The sequence below is a fragment of the Lepidochelys olivacea genome, assembly GCF_965140295.1.
Source record: "Lepidochelys olivacea isolate rLepOli2 genome assembly, chromosome: 12".
Lineage (NCBI taxonomy): Eukaryota > Metazoa > Chordata > Testudines > Cheloniidae > Lepidochelys > Lepidochelys olivacea.
Genome location: NC_140422.1, coordinates 23,758,199 through 23,776,305, shown reverse-complemented (window position 1 = coordinate 23,776,305; position 18,107 = coordinate 23,758,199). Strand labels below are relative to the sequence as shown.

General features: G+C 41.1%; 1 protein-coding gene across 1 annotated transcript in view; it reads left to right on the top strand.

Annotated features, from left to right (window-relative positions):
- PEPD (peptidase D) overlaps positions 1 to 18,107 on the top strand; it is a 221,362-nt gene that overhangs the window by 147,170 nt on the left and 56,085 nt on the right. The gene's annotated exons all lie outside the window — the stretch shown is intronic.

The following is an 18,107-nucleotide window of genomic DNA, read 5'->3' as shown; positions in this document are numbered from 1 at the left end:
GGGGGAAGGGATGCTTTGAGGGCAGCAAGGGGACATTTGTAAAGCAATGGAGTGTCACAATGTGGGGAAATGACATTCTTTTGGTTTGGAGCTATCTGTCCCTTGAGCATAGGGTAGTTGAACTGGATGGAGTCTGACTCCTGCTTTGCCTTCTGGGAGCATCAGGCAAGATGTCAGTTTCCCACATTGGGCTCCTCTCCCCCTTCATTGTCCTCAAAACGTCCCCTCTCCCTTCTACCCTAGGAAGTAGATAGGCATCTGGCTCTGCAACTGTGTAGCATGGGAACAGTCCCAGATGGTAACTTGAGCTTGACAAACCTTGTTGATGCTAAATCTATAATGTGTACTTTTATATTTTGACTCTGAGATGTATCCAGTAGAATCATTTGAGTTCATTATATTCAGTTTGCTAGGTAGGTGCTTAGTACAATATATTTTTGTTGATTACTGTTACTGCCAGTACTGTTACTGCCAGATTGATGAGGGAATTTTATAAATTCATTGATTTATTGAAATTGATCAGCAGGGTTCCTGCAACCTTTGATAATTAGGAAATGATTCCTATAATCCTAACATAAAGACTTCATATGTGAAATCCAAATTTAAATTTTTTTAAATGCTTGAAAATACATTTGAACCCAGATGCCACAAAAAAGAGAATATGGCTGCTGTTGCTGGACACTGTTTTATGTCTGTATTTTAAGGTGCATGTTTCTGTCTTTTTATTGTTAATAAATGTGCCCCAAAGAAAATGTGGCATTTAGTAAGTTAGCTATTTTTGGCAGCCTTAAGCATTTGATAACATTTTTAGGATTGGTTTATATATTCTTGCTTTCAGAATACTGAAGATAATCAGAGTCTACTTAATTGCTTTATTTTCTTTTAAAAAGTTTTGGATGTATCCCTGTAGTTCACACTATTAACACAGAAGTGATCTTTATTCTTAGTGGTATGATCTCCCCCTATATGCATTTGTAATGCTCACTATCTGAGTTCCATGCACTTTGATAAATAGAATCCTGTGAATCTGTTATATACACTTAACTCACAGTGAAGTCAGTTGGTGTTTTCTGTGCATGAAGTCTGCAAGACTGGGCCTGATCGTCGAAAAGACGACTGAAGAGAAATACATAAAGGATTCTAGCCAGCCCTAAAGCAAATCCAAGGATGTAATTCATTAGGGGGACTCAAATGAAGTCATAAATAATGAGAGCCCGGCATGAACTACTTATGAAGTGCAGCAGACCTGTGAGAGAAAATGTTAGCCTTGTATTCACTCTGGAGCTATATATTATTTATACAATAAAATTAACTGTAAAAGTTTAAATGGGAGGATGTTGGAGTTTCAGGTGATATTTTTGCTTTTATTTTACCATTTTTTAATATTTTCAGTTATTAGTTCACTGATTCCAATGAAAGTATTAGAAAGTGCTACAATATCTTTTGTGAAGAGGGCTACTGTCCCATCACACCCCTTTGCTGCCATCATTGAGCTAGTACGTCCACACAATGATGTCAGTAAAATAATCACAGTTATTTAGTACTTAAATTCTGAAACCTGAGTGCTATAGACAAGTTTTATTCAAGTAACTGTTTTCGTCATAAGAACTGCATAAAAATATAGCCTTAATACTGGAATAATTTAAATCTACAGCAAGAAATATTTTATTTTATTCAGATTTATTTTCGTTAATGTCACATCTCTAGTTTAAATCATTAGCATAATATTGGCACAGTGAGCACCAAAATTAATATATAAATTGTCTCTGGAAAAAAAAAATCCTCCCATAGAAAGAAATTTCTCTCCCTGATGTTATTAGCAATGTATTGTTAATCTCCAGAAAAAAAGGTGAAACATCCACGCAAGTCTAAACATCTTTGTATAGTGTGTTAGTATATAACTACATCATCTTCTTGTATTATAATACTGAATTTCAATTTGTTTCTTCCCATTTGGCATAACTAAGAATCTGCAATTTAAGGGGATTCAAGATTCACATTTGTTTATTTTTCATAGTCTCACTATGAAAAGTCTCTACCCTGTTTGAACCACTGGTCCTCCCACCAACTGCCATTCCAGAAGTTGCTGGTTTTGCTCATCACTCAATCTCTGCACTGAAATGGCAGTATAAAAGAAGAGAACAGACAGATAAAGCAGGATGAATAGAATGAACAGAAAAAATAGTCCATTTTGAGCAATTAAGTGCATCTACATAAATGCACAGAAAAGATACATGGGAGACTTTTCAGGACACTTGTAGTTGATAATGATTATTCAAGACATATGAGGAATATGGCAGAAACTAGGTTACTTCTTGTAAGAGGCTATCAACCCGATATGAGTGTTGGTACATACAGTCTGAGCCCCTCTAAAACAACACAGATAATCTATAATTGCTTAGGTCTCATATTTCCTTCCTTGATCTAAGAACACAATATTGGTTTTTAATATTAAAAGCCGTGCCATAATGCCTAAAGTTCTGAATTTATTGAATTTGAAATACCTCAGAATATTCTCCATAACTAAATTATTTTTATTCTAATTTGCTGAAAACCATTGAGCTAGTACATCACACTATTTCTTTGTGGGAATGAGGGGGAATCTCTCTCTCTCTCTCTTCATTATACTAGGGTTTTTCATGTGCACCAAGCAGCTAACATTTATTTCTTTAGTACAAAATACTGAAAGCATTTGTTTAAAGTCTTCATCCATTAATGTATCAGATGAACTTTTTAAACAGATATATTAAACAAAAGGATAGGTAAAATTATTTGTCATGTTTTTTTAATTCTGTTTTAGAAAAACTGCTGCTTTTTATTGTTAGTGCTGCAACACTTAACACCAAACACTACACACCAAAAATGATTTTGTCCAGATGGGGGCAATGTTGCATTAAAAAGTGAGGACTGAGTCCAATCTTTTTGTATTAAAAAATACTGTTTTCCCCAAGACTGCTTAATTGTCTGATATTAAAACAGCTTATTTTATGATAGATATTTTATTCTTCTATATTTATTATTTTTTAAAACATTAAGGACTGCAAATATCCCCAGACGTTAATATATCATATGTAAAACCTGAGCTGTTTGATATGGCTAAGCTAAGTATTTTCACTTGTCTTGTGCATTTTTATAGATTTTGAGGTTCAGTGCACTAATGATGTACAAAACTGATAGACTTTTTAAACTTTTTAATCTGATGCAGTTTGGAAACATTTTGTTAATATCGCTGTTACTGTTGTGTTTCTTAGAAGTAATATAAGGAATTAAATTGGTCACTACTTTTTTTAATGGTAGAATGGAGAAGCAACAGCCTGTCCATTTCTTTTAAAATTGCCCTTAAATTTTATTCAGTCATCTGCCGTTAGTTTACATTTTTAGTAAAAATTAGTTGTTTTTTTCTTATGGTATATGCATGGTTCATTTTACGCTAATTCACAAAAATCTGAACTTGATTAAAAATAGAAAAATGTATTTAGTAAGCCTTTTATTGAATTGATTTCCTTCTCTAATTGAACACATTTCCTATTCATACTAGATAATCCACGTTCCAAGTTTGAATTCTGCTTGAAATGTACAAGCATTCTAAACCAAAGCAAAGGTCATGAGCAACAATGTGCTTTTTACTGTAAAAATACTTCATTTTTCATTTAAGTGCTGTATTTTAGTCTTTTAATTTAACTTTCTCCTTAGAACACCATGTTAGTCTATTTCTCCTTTTTTGTCACATTCAGAAAATTAATTTTATTTTCTAGATTTTTATGGACTCTTAGATTTTGTTTGGTACTCTGTAAGTAAGACTGGAGAGTTGCTTTTGCATATCATGTTCCTGGTGTCATTGGGAGTTTGGTTGAATAAGATCAGCAAGACTAGGTCTCGTACTTTACTAAATGACAACTGAATTTAATATTTTCTATTTTAAAATATATTATTTAGCATAATAGAAAATAACATCCACAAAAATCAAAGTGGCTTTTTGTATTTTCAGCACATATAGGCAAATCATGTTTGAAATACTCTCTAAAAGATTAGGACTTATATTGCATTTCAGTAGAAAAATCAGCTTCCTAAAACCATCTCTTTTCTTGGTGTCAGAAGTTAACTCACAGTAGCATTGGAGTGCATAGATACAGAAGAACACAATTGCTGAGGCAAATTCAGCTTGGCCCTTAAACAGGTGCACAGTTCAGAGGAAAGGTACAAGGGAGCCTCCAGCCCATCCCTTAAATGCCCTGCATAAAAACCATGGATAAGCCCAGTCCCAGTCTCTACACTCAGGGCAGTTGAGGGACTGCTCCAGCTCTGTTACCCAGGAGCAGTCGTCACCCAAAATATTCAGTAGCAGGTATGCAGCCTCTGTGCACCCGGGAGCTCCAGAAGGCCTTCTCCTCAGGCATGCCTTCCAAGGCTGAATGCCTTCCAGTGCTTCCTCTAAAAGGAAACAGTTCTACACTGCCCCTAAATGGCACCACTGAGCCCTTCAAAAGCAAGAATGTTTCCCAATTGCAGTGGCATATTATCCTCTTGAGGTGCTGCCATGAAGAATAGACCTTGTTTCCCAACAGATAAAAATGTGCTTTCCTGTCGCTGGCAAAACACTCGTGGCACATGAACATTCAGGCACTGCTGTTCTAAATTACTGCCTACTGTCTTGATTGCTGCACATTTGGCTTGCACTTTTGGCCCTGTAAGTAGGAAGGCTGGCAACGCTTGGCTTTGTCTTCTTACAGCATGTATAGTATTGTGAAGTGTCTGAATAATGGATTAATTTGGAAGATGACAGAGTTAAGTAACTCTAAGGTTGCCTGCTTCAAAGCCAAGAAAAATCATGAGATGTTTCTGAAATGAAATGAAGTATTGCTTTGTTCACTGTTTGATGCTGACTCAGTTTTATCCATGGCAAAAGTGGGAAGCACTGACCTTTTACATATATGAGAGCTTGCGAGTATTTACAGTAAAATCAACAATCAAAGATCTGACATTTCACCTATTTCTCTAAGCTCCACTATTTGTTTAGCACACACAATCTTTGGTGCTGAAAGTTAAGCACCTAAATGGAAATTTTAACACCTAAATAACTGTGGGCTGACTTTAAAGGTACTGAATGTGCACAGCTCAGCAGGAGCTGTGGGTGCCCAGTATCTCTGGAAATAGTTGCATTTATTAGGCGTCTGTTATAAAATTAGATGCAAAACTTTGGTTCCTATGTATAACCATATGTGAATCATTTACTTTGTGCTGGCATTTTCTAGCCTTCACCTCATCAGGTCAGAACCAATGGGGTGTTCCCTCCCTGAGCTTGATGGAGAAGCATCCAGCTGCAAACAATTTACAGGGTTGCATGCTTTTCCATCAGCCTTCTGCTGCTGTGACATTCTCACCCTTGCCTCTGCAAAAAGAAAGTTGCTACAATGATGCTTCCGAATCTTCTGTTTCGAGATGGAGGTCTCAAGCAGATGACAAGCCAAAGTTGCAACCACGCTTAGGAAAGCACTAAGTGCAAGGCAGGCCTGACTTTCCTTCAGGAGAGAACTGCTTCTGTTAAAGATCTTCATAGCTGTAGCCTATTGAGCAGTACCAGAGGCAGAAAACACAGTGATTCAACAAGTTGGTAGACTTGTAAAGGAGGTAACCTCTTTGAGGAACTTTCCCTAAATTTTTTCTGACCTCATGAATATTCTCAATTGCAGAGATGCTAGAATAGAATACTGACACTCTTCTTCTGCAGCTTCCAGTGCATCCACGGCTGCCTCAGTCCCTCTTGCCCCGCAACCCCAAGCCCTTAGAGAGTCTAGCAGTAACTCCCTCCTCTTCATTGCTACCATTGCACTCCTTGTATTGAGCTGGCCACCTCTCTGCAAAAACTCAGTGAGTTATGGAGAATGAAAAGGCTTTCTCAGAAGCAGAGACTGGCTTCCATAGCAGATGATAGCTGTGCACAAGCTAACCAAGGTGCCTTTGGCTGCATCTATATGGAGAAAGTTAGGACCCATGATTTGCCACCAGTACAAAGCTTCCCCAGTGGTAGCACATTGGGCTGTATCAGAGTATGAAGACTTGTTTGATTGTTTTTTTTTATTGCTGCTCTTTATTTTCTGATATTTTCGCAAAAGGCAAACAGTTAAAACAAGGCAAAACCCAAGTACAATCTCTTACCCTTGTGTGAAGGGAATTAGAAAATGTATATAGGCTGTTACCCCTCTACTCTGGTATTTGTTGAAGCAGCTTTTAGTATCCAACTGAATGAGGTTTACAATTCATACCCCATGAGATGAACAGGGCTTAACTTCCAAAATTCATATTTAATTCCAATGAATATGGAAGAAAGAGGGAGGTCCCATGCTGCTGCTGTCTTTGGAGACTGTTTTCTTCCATACCAGGGTGATGGACGGGCAGACTGCTCCAGCAGCTTAGAAGCTTTGCACTGTGCCCATTTCTACAAATCTCTCCGTACCCATCTAGTACTGCTGCTGCTCCAGTGAGCCCACACCTTCTCCAGTCCTGTGAAAGGGAACCCCACTCCTAAGTAGTTTAGGAGCTGTGTTCCTGGGGAAGCTGTTTGCCAGCAGAGTTCCATAGCTTTCCTGCACGCCTCCCAATGTCCCTGTAAAAAATACTGAGGCCCCTTCCACAGCCGGCTGACCTTGTACCCTGCCACCTACTTCCTCAATGGACCATAAAGTCCTCTCTCCTGCAAGGTCTTAACTAGCCAGAAAGTTCTGCATGCCTCACTTTATGCATGCCATGCTTTAACTTTGTACAGACTGTAAAGCTCCGTGGAAGATCTCTCACACCACCACCACCCTGCCACCGAGAGTTGTGGCAGGCTGGCAAATTTGGCAAAGCTATCTGAGGCTTGGACAGTCTGTCACTACTTCCTTTGAAGGGCAGCAGCATGAGAACCAGCACAGGAAATGGATTGAATTCCCTCTTCTGGTGAAAACACAAAGCAACCAGACAAGGAGGAAGACAGCAGGAAAAGTATGAGAGTGCACGGTGGCAGCATTTTGTAAATATATGTAGCACAAGCAGATTTATGTGACAAAGGTTAATTATGCAGCCATTTTCTGGATACATGACTGCATTCCCTGTATAAGCCATGGACCTAGTCACTATTGAATTGACCTGCTTTGAACAACCAGTTTAGAAGTGAAAGGCTCAATATTCCATTACCAGTGTTGAGTCTAATTTCCTGCACCCCATGTTCTGACCTACTTGAATCATGCAAAGAGAACAGAAACAGAACTGGCCACATCTCCGCTGCTGGAGAGCCCTCACTGGGTGTAAAGATAGTAAGTAGGTGGATCCTGCACCCTACCACAGAGATCATCTGGCTTTAATTTTGACTGTACACAGAAGGTAGATCTGTAAAGTAAGGTGGCGGTTTGACATAACATTAGAAAGAGATGATTCTTTCATTTAACAAATACCTCATGCAGTGACTTTATGCCTATATATTGAGAAAATAAACCTGGCCATTTACACCTTATATTTTACAAATTTAAACTGATAAGCAAAGTGCTCTGAGGTCCTTCAGTATCGAAGACTCTTAATCAGTGTTATCAAACCACAAAATATTTTCCTAGATTTTAAAGCCAAAAATATAACTCTGAAGTTACCTTTTACTATACAGTGTGCTGTGTGAGTAATAGGACCACATCCTGTTCATCTTATTCACCCAGTAGCCCCAGTGTGACTCTGATGGGTAGGGTGAGGAGGATCTGGCCCATAGTAACAGATATTACTTTCAAAAGCATGTGAGTGACTTAGATGCCTAAAATTCCATTGAACGTCAATGGACTTAGGTGTTTTTGAAATTATTTCCAAGGTCCCTAAATTATATTAAATATTAACATGGAACCTAACCTATGTAGTAAATGGAGAGTGCAGATTAGTGCTTAGCAACTGAACCTAGGACCTTCCAAACTTCCACTGAATAACTGAAAGGTTTCATATAAGAGAGAAGAATATCTATTAGTTCCCTTCTGCATTTATTTCTAACACAATCACAAGATTATGGAATAAGCCACATGCTGTCCCACTTTTGGCCTTTGCTCGTTTATGTTCAAAGTAATTTTAAATTGTGAGATCAGGCTTTTTGCCTGTGAAAAAAGAAGTGAAATGTACTTAGTGATTTTTGAAGGTTACTGGTCGAACAGATGTAAAAGGCAGCCTACCTTTTGTTTGACCTTATTGTCTAACATTACACTGCTGATACATAGCAATTCAGTCAGTCAGTAAAGCACCTGAAAGGTTATCTGCTTTTTCTCATACTTTGCATTGTCCAGCTTTAGTTAATAATGTTTACAGTATTTTGCAATGTGTGAGGGAAGGAAGATTATAAACTATATGCATGTGGACCTAGAACCAGCATGGGAGCTCTAAAAATTAAACTGTGCACTTCTATACAGGTAAGTCACTTTATGTCCTTACTCCCCCAAAATATTTTATTTGGCATTTTTTACTGTGTATCTTTTATATTAGATTCTAGATATATTTCCATTTACTTTTAAAGAGAAAAATTGAAGAACTGGACAAAACCTATTAATAAAAATTATTAAAAGGGGGAAAAATAAGTAGGAGAATGTGGAATCAGTGACTATTAACTACTATTGCACACCATATGGATTCACCCTCAAAGAAAGTCAGGCAGGATTTTTGTTACTTGTCCTCCCTCAGGCGTAAACCAAATAAAGTTTGCTTTCTGGTGTGGACTTCAGGACTTGCAAGCGAAGATTTCAGTATGTATGAACTAAATCAATGCCTCACTCTCACTGATCATGCTCAGCATGTGATCAGTGACACTTTTCTGGCTGAACTGTCCATTGCAGACACATGGTAGATGTGAGTTTGCAATGACCTTATGCAACCTCAGCCACATTCTCCCTGAGCAGGTGTAAACCATGTATGAACAATCCTGTTTATAAAGTGCAAAAACCACAAGGAAGGGAAAATGGGGAAGTGATGCCAGTAATTTTGTTGGTTGGCTCTTCTTCCATAGTTAGACAATTCTGGGGAAAAAATGTGGAAAATATATCTTCATGTTTCAGAAAATGTGCAGTGAACAAGGTACATAAATAATGGAAATATACTGTGTATATTTTTCTTTAGTGAAGCATCACAATTTTTTAGGGACTTGTAGCATGCAACATATGTAGTGTTCCACATTTTCAGTTTTTACTGATTTTTCACTGGTAAATTACTGGGTTTTTTTTATTAAAGAGGTTCAGTTTTTACTGATTTACATGTGTTTATCAATCCACTCAGTATTGTTTGCGATATTTATTTTTTAAACACTAAAGCTTTACACGATTGTTGTGTCCTGCAGCTCTGAAACTGAAGTGGTTCCACAGTGGAAAACACAAAATTCACGCACAGTGGAGGCTGGAAAATCAAACAACGTTAATATCGCACTATGGGCTTGCAAGGAGACTCTGCCTGCCTATTTCTTTGCGTCCGTTTAGTAGTGGGGGTACTGAATTTAAACAATCAATCTTCCACAGGTAAAGATATGTAGCGCCCCCTATCCACCTGGTTACCTCCTTTAGGGCCACTCTCCTCACTGGTTTGGATGGGCAGGCCTGGGTTCTTCTAGATCCCCACACAACCAGTTCTGCCCTTCTGTGGCTGGTTCCAGACTACCCCAAAAATTGCTTCTGTCCCTTCCAGGACTCTAACGAAAGGGCATCTCAGGCCCTATTAGTCAGGCTATCTCTTCTTCCCAGACTTTCCTTGGTCAGTCATTTGACTCTGCCCCTTCCTCTGAGCAGGCATGCCTGCAATCCTTCCCCAAACCCACAGGGGCCTCTGTTCTACATAGTCTCTCTCCTCTCTCCCTCTGGATTCCCTAGCAGACTCTGAGTCTGCCCTTAGCTCCCCTCCCTACCAGGGACCAGTCTGTGGTCTTGCTGCCTTTCCCACATTAGATCCACCATACAGCGGAGCATGTCAGTTTGCTCCCCCATGAGCTTGACCATAGCATCCTGCCTGCTCTCATCGCGTGCGTCCCTCCTCTCTTCATATTCATGTAACGCTTCACGCGACTCCGCAATTGTTTGCCTCCACGCATTCAACTGGGCCCTATCAGTGAGGGAAGACTGCATGAGCTCGGCAAAGATGTCGTCCCAAGTTCGTTTTTTCTGCCTTCTAATCTGGACCAGCCTCTGGGATGGAGTAGATAGGGGTCACATTGAAACATTTGCACCTGCTGCAGGAGGAGAAAAAGGGAGGGTAGTATTTTAAAAGATACATTTTAGAGAACAAAGGGGACACTGTTTCTCAGTGAAATAGGCAATTAATAGTACACAGCACATGTTCTTTCTGTACAAGGTCTCATTTTGCCTCTTATACTGAAGTGCCTGCCACTTTGGTGTGAGTAAGCCTTCACATGCGGCCAGGCAACAGAATTCAGCTTGCAGGCAGTGCCCAGGCAACAGAATTCAGCTTTCAGGCAGCCTGCGGGCTCTCTGGGATGATCGCTTCATACAACACCCTCCCCACACACACACACCGCGGGGCTCCGATGAGGCTCTGAGCAGGGATGAGCCCTTTAAAGTAAACGCAAACAGCCCAGCGTGGCTCTGAGAAGGGATGAGCCCTTTAAACTAAACGCAAACAGCCCAGCATTGCTCCGATGAGGCTCTGAGAAGGGATGAGCCCTTTAAACTAAATGCGAACAGCCCAGCGTGGCTGGGTTTCTCCCCATCCCCCACCATGTGGCTCCAATCAAGCTCTCACTCACCAGAAGTGCCTTCTCCAGGGTCATAGTCCGGGAGCATACTTTGAGAGTAGGGGGAGGCTATTGGCTCCAGCGTTAAGAATAGTTCTTGGCTGGGGGGAAAACAGATTCCCCACTTGCTGCCTGTGCACTGTCCTCCTCCTCCTCTTCATCCTCCAAAAACTCATCCTCCTCACTCGGTGCTACTCCCCCCTTGCAGGTGTCCACAGACAGTGGTGGGGTAGTGGTGTCATCACCCCTCATAATTGCATGCAGCTCATGGTAGAACCGGCATGTATGAGGCTGTGTCCCAGAGCACCCATTCGCCTCCCTGGCTTTTTGGTACGCTTGCCTGAGCACCTTGATTTTTGTACGACACTGTTCTGTGTCCCTGGAGTAGCCTCTTTCCGTCATGGCCCTGGAGACTTTAGCATACGTATTTGCGTTCCTTTTTTTGGAATGAAGTTCTGCCATAACAGATTCGTCTCCCCAACATGCAGTGAGAACCAGTACCTCCCGTTTGGACCATGCTGGAGCTCGTCTGCAAATCCGGGACTGCGTGGTCTCTTGAGATGGTGGACTCTGCATGGTCGCCTATGATGGTGGACTCTGCATAGTTCCCTGTGATGGTGTACTGATGGTGACCAAACAGGAAATTCAAAAGTTCCTGGGGCTTTTACTGCCTATCTGGCTAGTGCATCGGAGTTCAGAGTGTTGTCCAGAGCGGTCACAAGGGAGCATTCTGGGATAGCTCCCAGAGGCCAATATTGTTGAGTTGTGTCCACAGTACCTGTAACCCGGAACTGCGATCTTGATTTTTAGCGCTACTCCACTTGCCGAGGTGGAGTACAGAAATCGGAGTAAAGAGCCGTTTAAATTGAAAAAACTGGTTAGGTCGTGTGGACGGAACCAGTTTTATTTCGAGGTAACTCGGCTAATTCCGAAATAACCGCGCAGAGTAGACCAGGCCTTAGAGAAGAAACTGAGCTTCAGGATAAACAGTCAGTATCAGGAATTTTCACCAGGGCTTTAATAAAAGAGAGGACACAAGCACGATTGTGTCAATGAATTTGTGAGTGCTCTTTGTTTCACTGGACAACTGCTGTTAATTGCAGAGGAGCCTATTGGTGACTTCGTGTGACTATACTGTCCAGCAGCAAAACCCCTTCCTAATGGAGACAACCTCACTCCTAAGTATCGGAAAGAAAATTATGATGCTGTAATATCTAAACTGATGGAACAAATTGATGAAAATTGGTGTCTAGTCTGATTTTTAACTGACGTGTTTGAGATGTACCAACCAATTTGGGGAAATGTGGCCATAACACACATTCTGCTTCCTACATGGCTATATTTGCATAGGAGATTGAGTTTAATCAGAAAATGGAGCTACTACATATTACTTTCCTGCTCATCTGATTAATGTTGCACTGTCAGCAGCTACTGCTACAGAAGAAATGAAAGACATGAAATCTTGAATCGTTTGATTCAGGGCTGTTTTCAAGCATGCAAATAAGTTGAAGGCTTTATTTTACGTAGTGCAAGATGAGTGCAGAGCCAATTGCTAATTACCTACGCCTGTTGTGCCACATCAGTGGATGAGCTTGTATTTTGCTGCCTGTCATAAATATAATGCATAGACTGTGCTAATGCCTCTCCTAGATCATCCTAAATTTGTTGGTTCTAAAGCAGAAACTTTGAAGAGACTGGCAAATAAACAAAATGACCACCAGATTTTGTGCACCAAGGACATGTTCATTGTTTAAAAACTTAGAATCACTGTGTGGCACACAGAAATCACTGGAGTTTTGTTCAACTACTGCCAACACATTTGCCAATACAGATGTTTACTGGATCTTGACAACCAAAATCTCAGCTGAATTGAGCATGAAAGCTGCAGGAGAAACATACGGGAAGAAAACCCAGCTGTTTCCGGAAATCCTTGCTACGCCAGACAGTGCAAAACTGGATGTGCTGGCTTTGTGGAACAGTCCTCAAGACACTTCAGCAAAGTGGCACAGTGAGCTTTGAGTGTATCCACTGGACCTATTGATGCAGAGCGCATGCTTTCAAAGTTGGACAACCTCCAAGACAGCAAAAGTCTCAACATGAGTGAGGATATTTTGAAGAAAATTATGTGAGCATACACAAACAAGGATTTCTGGGAAAAGCTACTAACTCTGAGAGAGACAATGCATACCTTTGTACATGGAAATAAAAGTTTCAATTATATTGTTGTAAAATGTGTATATTACAAAAGCTTTTTGGTTTTCTTTTTTTCCCCCTTGGTTTTCTTTTTTTTATTGTTAACCCGATTTCATTCTGGTTTTAATGTTTGGAAAATAAACACTGAAAAATGCCCCCCCCTTTTTTTTTTCAAATAAATACTGAAAACGCAGAACACTAAATATACGGTGTATTGTTACATTTGTTACTGTGCGTTAAACTACACCTCTACCCTGATATGATGCAGTCTGATATAACGCTAATTCGGATATAACGCGGTAAAGCAGCGCTCCGGGGAGCGGGGCTGCTTTACCTCCTTATATCCAAATTCATGTTACCGCAAGCGGTTCCTCTGCCCCCCCGCTTACTTGCTGTGGCCACCCCAGCTCACCTCCACTCTGCCTCCACCTCCTCCCACGAGCGCGCCACTGCTCCACTTCTCCCCCCTCCCTCCCTCCCAGGCTTGCCGCGCCAAACAGCTGATTCACGGCAAGCCTTGGAGGGAGAGAGGAACGGGGAGAAGCAGAGTGGCGGCGGTGCGCTCAGGGGAGGAGACAGAGGTGAAGTGGAGGTGAGCTGGGGCAGGGGGGCATGGGGAGGGCAGCAGCAAGTAACCGGGGATGGGGGAGGGTGCAGAGGAACCGCTCCCCGCCCCAGCTCACCTCCGCTTCTCCCCCTCCCCTGAGCGTGCCGCCGCCACTCCGCTTCTCCCCCTCCCCTTCCTTCCAGGCTTCCCACGCCAAAGAGCTGATTGGCGCAGCAAGCCTGTAAGGGAGGAAGAAGCAGTGCAGAGGCACGCTCAGGGGAGGAGGCGGAAGCGAGCTGGGGTGGGGAGCGGTTCCTCTCCCTACCCCGATATAACGCGATCTCACCTATAAGACAGTAAGATTTTTTTGGTTCCAGAGGACCGCGTAGTATCATGGTAGAGGTGTATTCTTAAAAATAAATTGTAGATCAAGAAGTCCTCTAGGCTAAATATGATAGGCATACAGTTGTGCATCTAGTGCAGTGGTGGGCAACCTGCAGCTCGCGGGCCACATGCAGCCCATCAGGGTAAGCTGATTGCAGGCCATGAGATATTTTGTTTCCTTTGACTGTCCGCAGGCATGGCACACTGCAGCTCCCAGTGGCCTGCAATCAGCTTACCCTGATGAGCCGCATGCGGCCTGCAGGTTGCCCACCACTGATCTAGTGTGTTTATGCAATTGCCACATTTAGTAACAGTAAAAATACTGCATTCATACAAACAGTCACAGTAATTGCACATATTTAATGGGCAGTCGTGTGTCTGAAAATATAGCTTTTAAAGTCTCTGGTCAGTGTGCTGTATTGCAACTGAATGTGGTGATTCTTTTCCTTGGTAGCAGGAAAAAAGAGGATGATACTCCTTTAAGGATCCTTCCTGCATTTGGGTTCTAAGGGAGGGGAAACAGGGACACACCCGAGTAGAAGCCGGGGGTGGGGGGATGGGGTGGGGGACAGGAAGTGGCCAAACCAGGTGGGGGCATTGAGCCACCATTCATGCATTCCAGATGGGGAGATCTCTCTCTCTCTCTCTCTCTCTCAGATCAGCAGCACCTACCCTCAACCCAGAACAGGACTGAATTTTATGACCTGCTGTGGCTTGCATTAGTCTCCTTTTTTCTTTTGGCGGCTGGGAAGAAATATTTCTTTCACCTCCAGATTGGCCGAGGCAGGGTGGGTTTTTTCATCTTCCTCACAGCAGGTCATGGACTGGTGGTTAGGTCGAGATGTCACAACTTAGTAGGTGGTAGGTGTGGCAGATTTTGGTGCAGGTAATTATTACTGAGGAAATACAGTTCCCTGGTAAATGGGTTGGAAGTGGATTTATGGGGAGGCATGCTCTAAGGAAGCTGAAAAAAGAAGGGTTGAGGCTTCTAACATCTTGTACAGCAGGCAGACAGCCCCACGCCTTTTCCAGCTGCCCTTAACCCTCATACAAGGGAAGGCTGTTGGTGTCTCTGCAACAGGCTGGCTGATGTCTGGTCAGGCCATCAGCCTTCCTAAGTAGGTGTGAGCAATTAAGGAAATTAACTGTGACATACACTGCACGACTTGGCTGTCCAGAACCCAAGAGCCTACTCAAATGGTAGTGCCTGACCTGTAACTTTTATTCCTCTGTAGCATCTACTTGGTGATTTTCCATTACTCAGTTCTGCAATAACCCAAACATCTTAGAAAGCCAGCCTTCCTTATTAATATTGTTTGGTGGTTGTAATTATAATTGGTTTAAGAAAACCAGTAAATTTTTATGATGACAGTAATGTTAAAAAAAAAAAAACCTTAAGATTTTGGCTATTTTGATTGTGGTGTATTTAAATCCTAATTGCCTTTATTGAAACCTGTTAATCTATGGAAATTATGGAATGCCTCTGGAATTGTAATTATACTGAGTCAGGGCAGCCTTTACTTAGCAACATTACAGCTTTATATACCACAAACAGGAGGATAATTAATCCTAATACATTAAAATTTGAATGCATAAGGATAAGTACTTGAATGCTTTCCTCTTTCAAAGCAAGAATTCTATTCCTTTATGAAAGATTTGTAACTTGTCAAATATCTGTTATCATATAAGAGCCAATAGGTGGTAAAAATATAAGAATAAATTACCAAAGAATGTAGAATATCTATGTGACTAGAGGGAAATAATTTCTGCTCAGGCTCTAAAATTGTTACAAGGTTGTGAATGTGTGAGACAATTCAAAGTTCAGATAGTTAGTGGGTAGGTTTTTTGAATAAGAACACAGTGTTGGCCTAACTGCTCACATTGAGGTCGGTGGTAAAACTTTCATTGACTTAAGTGCAAGCAGAATTAGGCCAATGTTGAGCGTCTTTGAAAATCCCAAGTACTATGAACATCTGAATTTCACAAAATTAATTTTTTAGTTTCTGTCCTCTGAATTTGGGATTGTTTCACACTCTCAGGGTCTGCTACTATCTAGAATGCATGCTATTGGAGTACAACACTAAAGAACATGGCGCCTTTTTACTGAGAACAATATTAATAATCACATCAAACAATTTCTCCATCTGCCAACACTTTTATGTATATGCTGTCTAGTTTGTTACTGTTTAGAAATGAGCCTGAACCATAAATATAAGATCCAACTTCAGCAATGTTGAGGGTTTTACTGATCTTGGGTTTTGGTTTGGGCTCACATGTAATTACCATTTTGTGAAATAATAGTAAAATTGCCTGTCTTTACTCTGAGTTGTGGGAATGGCTTCTCTTCTACAACTTTAATTCTTTAATTCAAATGTGGAATATATTTTTAAATATAAAATGTTTATTGAAGTGTATAATCTAGAAAATATCATGTGTTCATATATATACACACATGCACAGAATAATTTAATGATTAGCTATGCGAGAATTTCCTAAATAACATGAGCCTATATCCTCACAGCTGAATCTTCCAAACAGGAGTTTAATTTCTAATGCTCAGATCCTACAAATGGCTCCACATGGGTGGACCCTTGCATCTAGGCAAAGCAACATTGACTTCAGTGAGGTCCTGCATGGACACACAAGTTTGCCCACACAGAGCATGGATTTAAAGTCTGATTTATGCATTTAGACTGTAAACTCATTGGGGTACAGCAAGTGGAGAATTAGTAGGACTGACTTTTTTTTAAATGAGCAGTTGATTTTTAGTCAGACTATGGAAAATCTTGTGCCTCTTATCTTTTGTTAAAACCTATTTAACCTGGTTTTTGTATATATTTGTACAGTGCCTGGCACAATGGGGTCCTCATCCTGATTGGTCTTTGGACACTACTGTAATATAGCATTAAGTAGTAATTATGACTGTTCAGTTTTAACCCATTATATTAAAGTTAAATTATAATTCGTTTATTAATTGGAGATACAAAATATTAATTGGCTTAGCCACAAGGCACTTTAGGACACAAGGTATAGCCATCTAGTTATCTCAGAAGTGAGGGTCTCAAAATAGTCCTATGTGAGCTAGAGAATTGGGCTATTTATATTCTGATTCAGTGTTTTAAGTTGACTTATAAAGTGTGACAGGGTCAGGCCAGATGGCTACAGGAGAGTGATAGAAGGCAGATATATTAACCCCAGGTTGAGTAGGTCCCTTTTCTCTGGGTAAGGCAACAGGGAAGGTTCCAGAACTATCAGGAACTTTCTGGAAACAATTAAGACAGACAGGCTGATTAGAACACCTGCAGCCAATCAAGAAGCTGCTAGAATCAATTAAGGCTGGCTAATAAGGGCACCTGAGTTTAAAAAGGAGCTCACTTCAGTTTGTGGCATGCGTGTGAGGAGCTGGGAGCAAGAGGCACTAGGAGCTGAGAGTGAGAACGTGTACGGCTGGAGGACTGAGGAGTACGAGCATTATCAGACACCAGGAGGCAGGTCCTATGGTGAGGATAAAGAAGGTGTTGGGAGGAGGCCATGAGGAAGTAGCTCAGGGAGTTGTAGCTGTCACGCAGCTGTTCCAGGAGGCACTCTAGACAGGTGGATTCCACAGGGCCCGGGGCTGGAATCCGGAGTAGAGGGGGGGCCCGGGTTCCCCTCAAACCTCCCAACTCCTGGTCAGACACAGGAGGAGTTGACCTGGACTGTGGGTTCACGAAAACAGCCAAAGTGAGGGCTGCCGTGAATCTCCGAGGCGAGGAAATCCGCCAATAAGCGCAAGACCCATCAAGGTAGAGGAGGAACTTTGTCACAAAAGAAAAAATAAATGGGGTGTTTGTTCATGAGTTTATTACATAAAGACAACCTCCAAGTAAGTTTGGTTGTATAATTCTGCTTGTTTCTTAAAAACCTCCTAGGCAAGTGGAGAACTTGTAGGATTATGACATTTTAATCTTAAATTTCTTTTTTAAAAATAAACAATTGATTTGTAGTCAGATTATTGAAAATCTCATCTCTTATTTTTCATTAAAATCTATTTAATGTAAACGCATCCCAAACTGTTGGCAGGAGAGATCTTTGTTAATCATTCAGCACTCCCATTTTTTTTTCAATTAACAGCTGAGCTCTTGCTTCGTTTCTGTGGGCCTCTATTGGGGACCATTAGCGGAAACAGTGAAAATAAGGTCTGATATTTCTAGGGTTAAAAAACAAACAGAAAACAAACTTAAACGCATACATCATAAAGAATCAAAGGGAACG